The sequence below is a fragment of the Lactuca virosa genome, chromosome 4 (assembly GCF_052849685.1).
Source record: "Lactuca virosa cultivar CGN04683 chromosome 4, Lactuca_virosa_CGN04683_v6, whole genome shotgun sequence".
NCBI lineage: Eukaryota > Viridiplantae > Streptophyta > Magnoliopsida > Asterales > Asteraceae > Lactuca > Lactuca virosa.
The window spans coordinates 327,015,296-327,030,746 of NC_136429.1; positions in this window are offsets into that span (position 1 = coordinate 327,015,296).

The following is a 15,451-nucleotide window of genomic DNA, read 5'->3' on the forward strand; positions in this document are numbered from 1 at the left end:
TAACCATTCAGAGGTTACTGTTCATATTCAGCGCTTCGATACGCTTCGTTTTCGACATTTGGGAGAGAAAAGTTTCGTTAGTTTGGTACATTCTTAAGTTTTCGTTTATTTTTTTTTCTCGAAAAATTGGAAAAACGAAAAATATTTTCGTTAATTTGTATTCTTTTCGAAAAATCGAAAATATCAAAAAGATTTTCTTTTGTTATTTGTTTTAATTTTCAAAAAAAACTTAAAAACACATAAATATTTTCTTTCTTTTCAAAAACATAAAAGACCAAAAAGATTTTTGTTATTTTGTATTTTGTCTTTTCTTTCTTAGTGCAGATTCCAAGGAAGTTTACAAGGGTCATGCTTGCGTTTCTAGGGTAAGGTTAATTTTAGAAACTTTGTACTAGTTAGAATGTCCCTAGAAGCATGTTGCAGCATGTCGACCCAAGCCTCCATTGACTCAATGTGTGATTTCGAAAGCCTTAATGAAATTTTTCATTACGAAAATTTCTTCCCAATCAGGCTTGCATTCACATTAGTCTACTGAGCTACCTAACTATTCTCACATGAGTTAAGAGTTTTCTGTTTGGTACAAGCATAACAGAGGTACAATTGAATTCGTGAAACAACCTTTTTCATCTCAAACTTCTAACACATTTCACACACAATGATGTATGTCCAAGAGGTCATTAATCAAACCAATCATGACTTAGACATATCAAAACTCTGTGTTTATGATCTTGATTCATGAGGCCGTGATGAAAGTGAAACCCAATTTTCTAAATTTTTAAGGAATTGACGGGGAACTATGTTCCAGATTTTCACGAAACATTCGTTTCGGTACCAAAATTTCGATGCTCCAAATCATATTCTTTCGTTATGAGTGGTCTTGATCAAATGTTCGAAAACCACGACATTTGTTACCCAACAGGATCCAACTGAAAATATTTTTTCTTTGAATCTGATTTTCGTGGGAGTATCAATTCTTTCAATTGTCACTTTCAAATTAATTCAAAGCATACTTGTAACTGACTACACTAGTCACACAAGTAATTTCTGTTACAATTACTCACCTTATGTTTAGGTTGATATGTAACGAAATTTTTAAGCCACCCACGAAGCCTTGAAAAAGAAGCCCTTCGATACTTCTTGCTAAGTATTCAATGGTAATTCACGAGAAACCACACAAGCTGGTGATTATCTCTCTTGATAATTAACGAAGTAACCTTTGCATGGGGTTTAACTTCCTTTGTGTCAAAATTTTATTTTTCGACATCACAAAACCCAAATTTTCGTTAGTTTGCTTCTTATCTTATTCTATTGGCACACTGCACTCACGAAATCCTTGAGGTTCTGAGTATTACCAATTCAGGCTAATGATTTCGATAGTCTGGCATATGACTTCGTCTCTAATCCCAAAGACGAAAGAGCCTTACCTCTATGCCGAAGGTTTTCGATATTATCCACTTGGTACTCACGAACAGTTTGATGTGACGGTTTGGCAATGTGGTCCGACTTTCAAGGCACTTTATCTGATATGGTACACGTTACAGATAATGGTGCGAGTTTCAAGGACAGACGTGGCTTACTCTTTAAAGAAAACGTTCAGAATTCTTTTTGCGGATACATATAAAAGGATGTTATAAACTACTTTTATAATTACGCGTTCAAATTCTCAGACGATCAAAAAGCCCTAAATTTCTCTGTTCTTCAAGAATTTCTCAAAACCCTAATCAATGGTTGCTGCTCCAACCGACACTACTCACGAAATTGCATATCAACCACTTATGAAGATTCAAAGCACCAACTATCAGGTTGAAGGAGATGTCTCAATGTATCCTGAAGAACTCAAGATGCTGATTATTGCTCTTCAACATTCAGGTCTCGCAACTACTATGTTCAATGCTTTTGAAGTCCCGTTATCATGGTTATCAATGGTTGGTTCCACTGCTTCTTACAGCAAAGCCACTGATGTAATCACATTCAATCTGGTGAATGAAAAGCGAATTCGACTCACGAATAATTTGTTTACTCAAATATTGGTGATTCCAAAATTCCCCTCCATTCTTTAAACCTACTGCTGATCAAGTTATGTTCATGTTTAACAAGATGGGTCATCAGCCACCACTCGTTAAGATCAGTGATTTCAAGAAATCTGGTCTTCCTTGCATATGGAATTTTTTGTTCGGGATATACCTTCATTGCTTAACTGGGCGAAGTGTAGGGCTTGACAAGGGGAGAATGGAAGTCTATGCTATGGTAGCAGGGTTGTACTATGATCTCAATGTTGATTATGCTACTCAGATTTGGAAAGAGTTTATCAAGAGCCTGGAAAACACGAATGTGGCAAAAGGAATTTCATGTGCACGTTACTGGAGTTTGGTTCTTCAGTATGTATATGAGAAAGAAGGTATTCCAGTTCCTGCTGATGAGGATAAGGCAGAATTCACAAAGTATCATTTTCCAAAGACTGTTGCAGATGATTCAGAAGTATTCCCAAATGTTGCTCGAATTCCTAATGGGATGTTGAAGAAAGTTGATCCAACAAATTCAGTATTGGTGGCATACTTGTAACATGTTAATCCTTCAGTCGAAACTGGGATTTTGCTAAAAACAAGTGGTGAAGGATCATCAAACAAAGTTAAGAAATCGAAGAAGGAAGCTGATGATGTTGTTCACGAAAGTCCCAAGAAACAAGCTAAGACCAAGTCTCCTAAGAAGATTGCAAATGAAGCTGAGAAGCCTAAGGAGAAGGTTGTTCCTGATTCTTCGAGGGAATTGATCCCTTCGAAATCTGGTGTGTTCAAAAGATTAAGGAATTTCTCTTTTAAGAAACGAACTTCATCAGAAGATCAATCTCCAACTATTCGCAAACCTCAGCTTAACCGAAAAGGAGTGAAAGTTCGTGAGATTCGTGCACCAGTTTCACGATCATCCAAGAAGTAAAGAGCTGAGGATATGGCAAAGCACGTCAACAAGAAGAAAAAGAAACGAAAGCTGGTGGTTCACAATGATTTATCAGATAGTGAGATCGTCCCAGATCCCCTTTGGGTTCGAATTCCCCAAAAATCTCACAACCACAAATTCTCACAAATGTTTCGTTGCCAACAACAGTTCCACTCGAAATTGTTGTACCAAATCAGTTCCTGAGAAGGTTCCATTTTCTCCCATTGTTGCAAACATATCTTATACGGATGCACATGTTGTGGTGAATGTTGATCCATCATTTCAAGGTATTCCTACTACATCTTCTTCTTAACCTATTTCAAGTACTTTTGTTTCACTTCCACCTTTTATTAAACCCGTTTCCACTACCACTACTTCACCAACTTTTGATCAAGTATTACAACAACCCTTCACTACATTATTCCCATCACAATCCACTGATCCACCAAAACCAAATTCCGATGATGATATAGATGGAAGAGGTTTCAGAGGAACGTTTGATCATCTTTATTTTGATTCGGAAGAACAGGATATACCAGATCACATGTTGATGTATGGTAAGCAGTTTAAAATTATGAACAGGAAGCTTAACTCTATTCTCCAATCACAAGCTGATTCTGGTGCAAAGAATTCGGTTTCAGGAATAGAGGTTGATGTTATGTTGACGGCAATGAAGCTTCGACTGCAGAAGCAATTGGATGTTATGGACAAAAGTAACGAATTGAGGGTCAAAGCACATACTGATTCGTTTAATACTGCAATCAAAGATCTTCGTTTGATAGCCAAAGAACGACATGTTCTTTTTGTTAAAGATGTCAACACAGTACGAGAAGATGTCAATCGAAAACTTGAGGAGCTGAAGGTTGATGTATCCAAAGAGCTGACTGATCTGAATTCCAATTATTCGACAATCAAGTCGAATGCTGACACTATAGCGGTTGCAGTCAGAACGGTTGTTGAATGGTATCAAGCATTAACTCCCAAGTTTGATGCAAAGGATACAGCAGATGCTCAAAATTTCGACAAGATGGGTGTTATGCTTGGTGAACTAAAATAGTTAGTGTCGAAACAGACTCCAACTTCGTTTTTAACTCCTAAGTTTTTAACTCAGAAGTTACATAGTTTGGATCAAGCCATTCAGAAGGCTGTTGCTCCAATTTCGAAATTTGCCAACATGTTGCCTGCTGGTGCCCCTCCTGCTATCACAGGGGTGCAAGGGGGAGAAAGGAAAATTCAAGAAGGCAAATCTTCGAAAATTACAAAAGGGGTTGATAAGCCGAAAAAGATTGAGAAGATTGTTACTACTGCTGGTGAATTAACGAAAGTTGTATCTATTCAAGTCACAACACCTATAGTTCCAAAGGTGAATACAACAGAAGCCATCAAGACAACAACAAAACCAATAGTGAAAGGGATTGTGTTCGGATCAACAACTGGAGGAGGAAGTTCAAGTTCTTCTAAACAAAAACCTTCTGAAGATGATGGAAAAGGGAAGGAGATTGTGATTGAAAAATCAAAAGAAGAGAAGAAGGCCGAAATTGAAGCTGAAATGGAGAAACAAAGACAGATACAGAGCATACTAAGACTTCGTGAAAGATCCACCTGGTGTCGATAAGGGAGATCCAAAGAAGTTATACAGTTATGAGAATATTGAAGCAAGAGTTGCTTACAATCACATGTATGCGTTTGAAAAAAAAGCCTAAGAAAAGCTATTCTATCACTAACACTGATATGAGTCAGCTTGATTTTCCATTGAATGAAATGATGTTTATCATGGCTCAGTACAAGATAGTTGAGAAGTTTGAAAACGAGGATGATTATATTCATATGAAACTTAGGTTTCATGCAGTTGTTAGAAAAGAACCAGAAGAGATATGGTGATTAGTGAAGATCAAGAAGGTTGTCAGTATAACAAAAGATGTAATGTTCGAGAATATGATACAGAATTTTCGATATCATGTTGGAAGAGCGAACAATCAAGTATGTGATATCTCAGTTGCTGATTTTCGTCTAATGAACTTGAATGACCTGATTCAAGTTGCATTAATTTTGAAAGACATGGAGGCTTCGCAACTTCAAGGGACTGACAAAGATGTATTGAGGCTTGGTCTTGCCCATATCAAAATCTTCATAGACAATTACTATGATTGTCTAGCATTGACTGATGTGGAGTTAGCATCAGCAATGGGAAAGGAAGTGAAAGTGGTTATGGAATTGTCGAAGACTCAAGCTGAACTGAAGAAATATGCTGATGGGGAGATATGCTTAAAGCCATTTGGATTGGTCTTTGCTGGAAAAGACAAGAATGGCAAAGCTAAGAGGTTTTTATTCCAGTCTTTAGAGATAGAAAGATATACTACTTTGCAATATACGAACTTCATTGTTCGTATGAATAATTGCAAGAAGAATAATGATGGAGATAAAGTTGAGTTAAGGAAGGTGATGACATGGTACTCGGGGATACGAAGGATGATGCATTTTGCTGTACAGATTCTCACGAATTGAGAAGTTCGACATGATTATAAAGGGGGAGATTGTAGAGTCGAAATGTCTTGTAATATGTCGAAGTCTGTGTATTTGTCTATTTCGTATGTTTTCTATGTATTTGCTAAGGCTTCTTTTTAACGAAGCGTAATGCTCAGCCTTAGTATTTTTTGTACTTTCAGCCTCCTATAAATAGGAGCTGAACATAGAGTTGATAGTAGAGTTTTCCCATGTTTACTATCAGTTCTGTACTCTTGTTATCTGAAAGTAATATGAGCTAAACCAGACCTTATTTACTTCTCGTGTTCATCATTTACTCTGATTTGATTCTCATGCTCGATTAAACGCAACTATAGAACTGTAAAAACTACAATAGGAACGGGCATACTACCCGCTTTTGCAGGACCCAGACCCACCACATCGCTTCAATCACCAATACCGGTGTAAGTCCAATATGCCACCTATGCGGCGAAATGGGACACTTCAAGAGGGACTATCCAACCGAGAGGAATGACGGACGAGCAGGAGGAGTGTGACAACCGAACCAATAGAAGCAGCAAGGAACCTTACTAGGACTTTTGGGAATCTTTAAAAAAAAAACAAGAACATTTAAGTACCATATGCTTGTAATGTACGTGGTATGTTGCTAAGATTACCATATTTTAAAGAGTAGTTAAAATACTCTCTCGTTAAAACAAATCAAAACACTTATATACATCGACCTATCATAGAGAAACCTGTTAGGGATCATAATATGAAGTATCATGGCTAACTATCAGAACGCATTTACTATCAGTACTAGCTGCTGCAATGCGAATCATCTGCAGTAATAATAACACCGTCCAACACAGAATGAACTAACAAGAAGCACATGATGCTATATCTCCCTAACAAACATTTCGTACGAATGCAACTTAACACATGTTCCACTGAGGATGTCATTCGATATGGGTTGTTTTGGTCATCACCTTACCAATTGCATTTGTTACGAGAAGACCCTTCGCCTAACCAACCGAATATCGAAACCCTCGTCTCTGATAACCATAATTCTGACTCTGACCTTCGGGTCATCTCTCGTTACGAAACCTCGAAGTACTCAAGAGAGGAGTATTATGCCATCCGAAACCTTTCCGAAGTATTCCTAGTAGACCCTTCGGGAATATCACGCATGCAGCAGATAAAGTTCAAGCACAGTGGCTTGGGACGAATACAGTCAACCTATCACTACTAAGTGTATACGCGAGGACGATATATAATTAAGATTTTACGAATGTGGGATGTGTGTTTCCGCCCTATTTCCTGTTCCTTGTCTGGTTGTAGACTTGGGGCAGAGTCACCCATCCAACTGTCTTACCAAGCTTAATTATATATGACCTATATGCACGGGTTAATGATAGATGGACCAGGTAGGAGTCCTACCATGAACTTCAGGACAAGGCTACCTAGGAGTGCGGGTGGACGTTCTACCATTCGAATTAGTCTAGTCGCGTAAACCAAACCCATATGCCCCCTACCGATCTAAACGGCAAACGAGAATCAAATATCACTTAGAGAGAGAAGAAAGAAATAGCCTTCCAAACACTAAAGCAGGCCCTATGCAGCGCTCTGAAGAGAAGTCATTACTTATGCCTCAAGACGGCTAAAGACGTACGTGATCGGCTAGGTGACACATGACCTCGAACTAGGAGCAGTAGTATTCGCCCTAGAGATCTGGAGGCACTATCTCTACGACACGAAACATACAATCTTCACCGATGATAAGAACCTAGAAGGCAAGAGTGGCGGGGCACGTTATCCTATGAACCAGATCTGGATGCCGAAGTTGGTGGATTCAGAGACGTCCTCATAAACGAAGCACACAAAACTCGCTACGCCATTTATCCAGGCTCAGTAAAGATATATCTGGACCTCAAAAAGTGATATCGGTGGCCAAATAGGAAAGCCGACATTGCTACATATGTGGGCAAGTATCTGACTTGTGCCAAGGTCAAGGTAGGATAACGGAAGCCTTCGCGTTTCCTACAATAACCAGTAATACCCGAATGGGAGCGGATAACCATGGACTTCATAACCAAGTTACCCAAGACAATGGGTGGTCTCGATACTATTTGGGTAATCGTTGATAGGTTGACCAAATCCGCTCACTTCCTACCAATCAAAGAGATTATACGACTGCATGGTGTGTCAATATCCATTATATCTGGCAGAAATAGTAGATTCATTTCGCGATTCTGGGAGCCCTTACAGGGACTTGGCTAGGCATGAGTACGGCCTACCACCTACAATCCGATGGACAGAGCGAAAGAACTGTCCAAACCTTGGGAGATATGCTAAGAGCTTGTGTGATTGACTACGTTAAAGCATGGATACCCACTTACCGCTCATTGAATTTTCATACAACAACAACTAGCACCCTAACATCAAGGTCGCTCCATTTGAAGCTCTCTATAGCCGCTAGTGCAGATCACCGCTGCACTGGGCTGAAGTAGGAGATACACAGCTAGCAAAAAGGGCAAGTCCCTAACAGCACCCTCATTGACCCTGAAATCATAAGGGAGACTACGGAAAAGATCGTACCAATTCGAGAAAGACTAAAAGCATCTCGATATCGACAAAAGAGCTACGCAGGTAAGCGACGCAAACCCTTGAAATTCCAGGTTGGGGACCAGGTACTACTGAAGGCCTCATCAGGGAAAGGAATGATACGTTTTGGTAAACGTGGAAAACTAAATCCAAGGTACTTTGGGTTGTTCGAAATCCTTGCCAGGATTGGCCCAGTAGCATACAAACTTCGACTACCACAAGAACTTAATAATGTACATCCGACCTTCCATGTGTTAAATTTAAAGAAGTGTCTGTCTGACGAGACTCTTGTGATACCACTCGACAAAATCGAAATCAACGAGAGCCTCCGCTTCGTAGAAGAACTAGTTGAAATCATGGATCGAGAGATCAAAAGAACGATACAAAGTCACATTTCCATCGTGAAGGTCCGTTGGAACGTTAAACGAGGACCCGAGTACCCCTGGGAATGCGAAGACCAGATAAAACAAAATATACCCACATCTTGTCCCCAACACATGATGTCCCAATAGAAATGCAAATTTCGGGAAGAAATCCTTTCTAACGGGGGGATGATGTGACAACCGTCAATTTTTGATCAAGACAAAGTCAAATAAAGTCAACAAGTCAAACCGGTCAACTCATCTAACCCTTGTATATTAGGGTTTACAATATGTTTTCTATTGTCCAACGCACCATCTTAATAAAAAGTATCGCTTAGAGGTTTCATCTGTTCAGGAAATCTAAGCCCTAATCAGAATAAGTGATGTAACAACTCGATAAAACACAACTACATACCTTACGGGAGCGTATAACACTCACAACTAGGCTTAACCGGGTTTTCAAACCATACATTTTGAAGCTAAACAATCACGAAGGTCACAAACATGGTCTCTCTCAATCTCTCTCACTCTATCTAAATCTCTCCTAAATCTCTCCCAAATCTTTCAAAACCTCTTTCAACTTTTCATGAACACTCGGGGCATCCCGACCCTTAACTTAGTCAAGAACCACTCAAAACGAGAAGTTTATTTGAAAATCAGCCATATAGAACCGAAACCAGCCCTTAATGACCGAAGCCTCTTATAGAACCGAAACCCCTCCATTAGAACCGAACCTACTCCTAAGACCGAAGCCACCTTCGGTTTTGCCTCCTTGCACTTCGGTTTGGCTCCAAGCAGTTCGGTCCATTTCCCCTTCGGTTCCTCCTCGACCAACTTCGCCTGCGAGATCCCTCGGACAGAAACTACTTTTGGTTACCACCCCATAGACTGAACCTACCTTCGGTTCTAAGCTCCAAGGACCGAACCCTCAGCTCAGACCTCGAAATTTCACCACCTTTTCCCGGTTTTTGACCCTTTTCACGTTTTAAGCCCATTTTTGGAAATTTCAACGCGGGATTTTCATATAAATCCATATTTTATCATTTTCAACCCTCTAAGATCATAAAATATCCATATCTTAGATATTTCTAAGATATAATCCATAATATTGATTAGGACAAATTCAAAGTACAAGAAGGTACTTTTGACTTTTCGCATAAAGCTATGACAACAAGCCATCCCCCATACCCACTCTATGACAACCTCCAGTCACTATTCACCTATAGCTAGTCAACTATTTGTACTTTCACACCCTTCTCCAACAAGTTACATTAATCAAGTCTTGGAAGATCCTTATCTCTCCTCCAGGATATTCACTCTTTCACCAAAAACTGTACAAGGTGCAAATAGTTTAGGTTTATACCTTTCTAAGGACTACTTGCACATGTTCATACGATTTTTCTACAATTTATGGCGATTTTTACAAAACTGCCTATCATTTCAGAAACAACTTCGGACCAGTCTGTGAAGTTGAACATTTTCACACAAGTTAGAGACTTCTAAACATCATAATAAAAATTATGAACAAACTAGACACATTTTCTAAACTCTCAGAGTTTACGGATTTAGTTTTTGACTTGTATGATTTTTCTGTGACTTTTCTAAAACAGTGCAGAAGAGTTAAAAACTAGTTAAACAGCTTACAGTATTAACAACACTTTGTAACATGTTGAGAAAAGTGTACAACAATAAGTTTCTAAATTTTGAATGTATTTCTTGTTAGTTTAACATCATAAACAGAAATTAGTCATCCATGATAAGGGTTTTCATTCACTTCGAACACGTACAATAAACTATAATAGGTATAGTTTATGGATTTTACATTACAAACATGCGACAAAAAGGGGATTTACTTCCACCACAGAAAAGGTTTTACATTCAAACCAGACGTAAACTTGTTAATGTAAATTGTGAGACAATTCTTCATTGTACTCTTAGAGTACGGGTTAAAATTCCTGTAAGTTATAACTAGAGTCTCTTGTAGGGAGAGCGTGATAATTGTATATAGATCTATTTTGGGATTGACACCCCACACCTTGCTGCTAGCTATAGTGGGACCTGCAGGTCTACGAGTGACACATTTCATAACATTCTAACGTCTGAAAAATGTTGTAGCAGGTTCATCCAGTTGTAGTATGGTTATACAGACTCACATAGGGAGTTAACGACATTTCAAGTTTACGGGAAATTCTACTTTAAAAAGGGGGTTTTATCTATTTAAAACTACATACATCGTTACAAGTACGAAACACACACATACATTCGGTCTTGGGATTTAAGACTACATAACATTTTATAAGGAAAATATTGGATTTTTCTAGAGTATACATTACATTTACAAACACGTTACAAGTACGAAACACAGACATACATTCGGTCTTGGGATTTAAGACTACATAACATTTTTATAAGGAAAATATTGGATTTTTCTTGAGTATACGTTACATTCACAAAAAAAAGGTTTTCAAACTCTACATTCAAAAGCTTATGAACTCACCAACTTAGTTGTTGACACTTTTTCGAAGCTACTTGTATTCTCAGGAAATCAGTAAAACAGGTAAACCGCAACTTTTGAGGATGGGACGCTAAGGCGTCAAACAGTTCATTTTGTCATCATAGTGTAATTGATTTTAAAACATGTAAACTCATACTATGGTGTAACTTTTTCAATTATATTATGATGGTTGTATTTGCTTTGGTCACTATTATACTCGTTGTTATGATACTATACATGAAGTCCGCCACCCCCGGACGTTTCCGCCATCCTTGGTTTGGGGGTGTGACAGTAAATATGGTTATGTTTATGAGATTAAGCATAATTCTGATACTTTTAAAGAATTCAAGAGTAGCAGAACGAATATGAAGAGTCTATTAGACAGAAAGATAAAAGATTCTCTAATCTGAGAAGAAAGGAGAATGATTTAGTATCATTTTTTATGATCATCTTTGTGATTGTGGATTTATATCACAATTGATCCTAGAAAAAATATCTTAGTGCAATTGTATGACTAAGACGAGGAATCTAATATTGTTGGAAATAGTTCGATCAGGAGATGAGTCATACTTCATTCCAAATCAAGTTGTAGAGCCATGCTTTAGTAACTATGAATCATATCTTGAAACTCTTTTCGAACTAAGAAGGTTGAAAATACCTCGGAATATGTGGATTAAAATGTTTTCTTACTCTAGCACATATAGAATTAGAGTTGTGATGTTTTCATTAATCGAGAAACAAACGATAAACTGAGACCTATTCTATGAAGTTTTTTCTTGTCGAGAATCCACACAAACTTTTGAATATTTGTTTTAGATCATCAAGGAATGTTTCTTGAGAGAAAAGTTATATGTCAAGAAGTCAGTGGGAGTCGTATTGATCTTGAGAGTTTCAAGAGTCAATCGACAATAAGCCTTTTTAGTTATCACTAGCACACGAATTGAGGTTGATAACCTATCGTGGTTGGTTAACACATTCTTATTTCTATGCACTTCTATTTGAGTTGGCAATGCTTATGAGTTCTATGTTTTCATTTAACTACAAAAGCAAAAGCTCATTGGTCAGTGGAAGTACATTGATCAATATGGGTGAGTTGCTAACAACATGGAAGCACTGGCAGATCCTTGTGCTTCCAGAGGGAAAGAAACTTAGAATTGTGAAGTTTAGTCCATGAAGGAAAGCTAAATTTGAATTTGTTTTTGTCCTAAACCTTGTCTTATGATTGTTGGTTGGAAATTATAGATTCAAATATATAAGAATGTATGCACGATAAAAGATAGGTGGCAAAGGTTTCGCTCTAATTCATGAGAATGATTATGAGGAAATACTTTCGATGACAAATTTTAAAAATCTAATAAAGATCAAAATGGATACTGGTTGTGTTAATTGCATTCTCAATTTTGGAATACGATTACGACATCCCTCTTTATATTTCGAATTGTGAGGAATGACAAGAAATTGTTTGAACTTTCAAGACATATATCTGTAAGTTCTGCAAGGGTTTAAACAGACATATGTTATCCAATTCAGGCGTATAAGCTTAAGAAATCTAGTCGGAGACTTATCAAAGCATCGCCTAAAAGAAGTATGTACTTCAGTAAGAAAGGCAAGAGTATTGATTTCTAGAAGTCCTGATGATTTCTGGATACATGTCAAAGCTAGTGGGAACATAATTGTTATGCTATTATTGCATGTTGACAATAATTTTTGTAGTGAACAAAGTTTTCAATTTGAAAATATGCAAAGTTTGGGAATTGTTTCGCTATAGTAGACTTAAGGGAGAGGGCACTCATACTTCGTTTCAATTCTAAAAGATTAGATTGTATAGGTTACTAAAACTTAGTCATAGACCTATATGAATATCGTGTTGAAATGGTTCAATATAGGAAATTCGATATATGGAAATATTATAGCGAGAGATATAACATATATCAAATACTTATGTGAGACATAATGAATCAAGTCCTATATGCTTCAGATTTAGGATCGATTATATATATATATATATATATATATATATATATATATATATATATATACATATATATATATATATATATATATATACATATTAACTTATTCTAATTTTTCAATTGCTCAGAGCTTTGTGAGAAAAAGGACTAGAATTTTGTGTGACTAAAGTTGTTAAACAACTGTCAAGAACCTACTAAGGTTATACCAAAAGACTAGTTTCTTGTGGACAGTTGGAGGTATGATATTAATTTGGATGGACCATAGAGACATGATTCTAGAAGGAGATGGTCTTTGATCAGAATTGATGGTCATATGGAAATAAAGCAATGTTTCCATAATGGGAGATACTTGAAAAATCTACATGTGAGTTGGAAACTTAAAATGCAAGAGAAGTATTCAAGGAGTGTACCTTGAATTAGAACCTTCATTACCATGGAAATGTTTCTAGTAACAAATTTCTAATGGGATATTCTGTAATGACAAAGAAAAATTCTTTGAGACTTTGGAATCATGATATCACAAGAGATTAATGCATGTAAAATTAGAATTCCATCACATCTTGGATAGTCATAAGAATTTAGAATTGTGAAATGAGCATCATTTGAATAATGTCCAGTTGATCTGTTCACAAAGAAAGGACCATAGAGAGGCATAATATGCATGTTCATAACATGGCATGACTGATATTTAATTCAAGTGGTTAGTTGATTACTCAAAACATTATACAATGAATAAAGTCATAACTATTATGTTGATTAAATAATAAATATTATTTATATTCAATAGTTTTGAGACCTTAGCTAATTAGTTTACTATTGTGTTTCACTTTGTATGTTTTTCACTACCTGAATAATTTGATTATTTAAAACTCCACAGTCACTCATACTTTAAGAAGTAAGTAGTGAATAAAGACTATTCGTTTATTCGTTCCTTTAACCCTGATGTAAAAAAGCGATATCTTTGTCCCCTTTGTGATTTGGTGTTGACTTATAGTTTGGGCCTAACTAGGACTAAATTGATGTGTTCAATTAGAAGTCTTATGGCGTCATCACAAATTAGGAAATCGGGAAACAGATTTTTGGACAATGACATCGATTCTAATCCATGTCTCATATCCATATGATATCTTGTATAACTAAGGAATATTTGATCACTTATCTAAGGACCAATATCTGATCTGATCAGAGTTCGGCAGTTGCTTTGGAAAGCACCCTTTGTTGTTTGATTTAGAAGTTATACCTTTAATTTACTTTTAGACTTATCCAAGTGGGTGACTTTTGGATTAGGTGTCTAAGCCGATAACTAAATTAGTATAATCTTGAATTATTAGCAAAGTCCTTTTGGGTTGCCCTCAAACCTAGTAATTGACTGGAATGCTTTTTGGAGAGAGAGAGAGAGGAGAGAGAGAGAGAGAGAGAGAGAGAGAGAGAGAGAATTAATTAGAAATCAAAATAAATGATTGATAATAAATTATGAGAATAATATATAAATTAGAAATTGTATTTTTAAATAAAAATTAATCAGTAATTAATTGGATTAATTATAAGTAGAAGGACTAAAGGTGACAATGTTCAAAAGTTGAACATTGACCAATTCTAGAACCTCCCATAGATGTGACGGTTTCTATAGGGTTTCTAGAGGTATTCTTGGGCTCTAGGGAAGGTTGGAATGCCTTAGGGAGAAAGCAATGGGGAAATGGTTATTTAAAATGATCATGTCTTACATACAACCTTCCTAACACCTATCTAAACCCCTAAGCATTTAGAATTTCGAAATTCATCTCATTCTAAGAGCTTAGATTCAAAATTCTTCCTTCTCCTCCTCTATCCTATTTAGCTTCCAATTACTAGGATTTGGGTGTGGCTTATTAGAGGCACGAGACTTCTGGTGCTTGCTTTCTACCAATAAAGAAGGAATACTAGTTTATTTGCTATAAGAAACTAAAGGTATGTATTTTCTAATAAACCATTTCCTAATTTCAAATATAGCAATGTACTTTTAGGGTTGTTGATATTCAATTGTTTGTTACAAATCATAGTGAGAACGTAGATCCTCTAGGTTGTATGTGAACTTAGGATTTACGTTTTTTCTGCCAAAATATGATTTTTGTAACCTATAAAACCCATTAAATGCGTGTGTGTACATTCGAACCTTAACCTTCTCATGAATCACAAAAGTACCTGGAAAACATATCTATGTAACTGGGTAGGAATGAGGCTTAGTGAGTTCCTCAAAATACCATATACCATAATACATATACATGTATACAAACAATGGCTCCCGATTTGCCAATATATATCTTGGAATATGGGGGCATGTAGGCTCCTAACCTCTTTAACCGTTCCACCATCATCCCAAACCAAATCTATGTGGGTCTATAGGTTTCCAACCACTTTAACCGTTCCACAATCAACCCCTACCTAAGCCAAATATCACAACAATTACGCATATAAAGACTACACTTTAGATTCTACTAATACAGGTACATTTATACTTTCTACTCTACTCGTTCCCTATCCTAACATACATGGATATATATATATATATATATATATATATATATATATTGTAGTACATGGTATAGTGAGATAACTCACCTAAATAGTTACTCAGACGATTG